This window comes from Macrobrachium nipponense, chromosome 20 (genome assembly GCF_015104395.2).
Source record: "Macrobrachium nipponense isolate FS-2020 chromosome 20, ASM1510439v2, whole genome shotgun sequence".
Lineage (NCBI taxonomy): Eukaryota > Metazoa > Arthropoda > Malacostraca > Decapoda > Palaemonidae > Macrobrachium > Macrobrachium nipponense.
Genome location: NC_061089.1, coordinates 6,007,869 through 6,009,194, shown reverse-complemented (window position 1 = coordinate 6,009,194; position 1,326 = coordinate 6,007,869). Strand labels below are relative to the sequence as shown.

The 1,326-nt window shown below is 37.6% G+C and overlaps 1 long non-coding RNA gene across 1 annotated transcript; it reads right to left on the bottom strand.

Annotated features, from left to right (window-relative positions):
* Positions 1 to 300: 300 nt before the first annotated feature.
* Positions 301 to 1,064, bottom strand: LOC135220716 (uncharacterized). The gene is made up of 2 exons (XR_010315769.1): positions 742 to 1,064; positions 301 to 372 (listed from the first exon to the last, which is right to left on the bottom strand). It is a non-coding gene; the product is annotated as an uncharacterized LOC135220716 (long non-coding RNA).
* Between the last annotated feature and the right edge of the window lie 262 nt (positions 1,065 to 1,326).

The window sequence follows — 1,326 nt, the reverse complement described above, 5'->3', positions numbered from 1 at the left end:
GGTAAACCCAAGTCTCCATATATCCTGAAAAAGAATTTTAGCAAGCATAACAAATGGACTAATTAAGCTATAGGGTCAAAGCATCTGGCTATGAAATTAAGAAGATTCCTCTTATTAGATGTCACTTCAAACCGAGATTCAGTAATAAATTCATAAAATGTAAAACCATATTCTTCAGAAAGCCATTGCATACCAAGAATTTTCACCAATTCATCTCCCCAAGATAGTTCAAATATCTCATGAATTTCTCCCTTAAGGGGGGGCATGGCAAAAAATGACATGGGTTACAAAAACACATGGTAACTAATTGAAAATTTTATTTTAGGGCAATCTTGATACCTGGACTCTTCTCCCATCTGCTGAATGCAAAATCTGCAATAGAAAAGAAGAATAAAATAAAAAGGGCATTTTCGTATGCATCCAAAAAACTGCTACTGCTTTAAAACTATCAGAGATAGGAAGCTAAACCTAGTCTCATTTAATAGCTAAAGAGTGTGTCAACAATCTTCCTTAAAACAAAATTTGTACTTTAGAGGGATAAAGTTATTATTTTTGCGTTTAAATTTGTAATAAAAATCTGTTACGTAAATAATGTAATTTTAAATAAAGAAAGAGAAACATTTTCAAAGATTGGTTCTGAGCAAGTTATAGAACTTTTAAAGACGAATACAATGAAAAAAAAATTGTGAAAATCGGATAAAAACTAACGAAGAAGTAGTGGTTTAAAAGACAATAACTCACTTTTGAGAAAATGGCATTTAAAGTTGACACATCCCACGGCGACTAGTATGCTCCAGCAGAGCAGCTATTGTACACCTTCTTTTTCTTTTTTTTTTAATACTGATCTTTCTACGCATTGAACTGGTGAGAGTTTGTGTTGGAGCACCAGTGGTGGAGGGAGGCAGTGGTGTGGTGGCGGTCATATGGCTCGTTGATGGCTGGGGAGGATCAGCTGTTGGTGGTGGAGTTAAAATGGCTGACGCTCGTCGCTCTTCCAGTTTCCTCCTTTTCACCTCTCTCGCTTTCTCAACTGCTTCGGCCATCCTCTTGATGTAGCCTTTCTTCCTGGGTGGGCATTGCAGAAATGATTTTGCAGTTGTAGAGAATCCAGATAAATCTAAAAAATCGCCCGATGAACGGTGACAGTAGCAGACGAAACACAAGAAACGTCACGCGAGCAGACGACACAGACAACCGTCTGCTAAGATAGCCTTCAAGGCACTGACTTCCAAACTCCAAAGCTCCATCGCCTACTCGCTACCGTATAGCAGTGGACGAGTTGCTAAACATTATTTTTATTCATGAGTATGTATACGTATATAATTC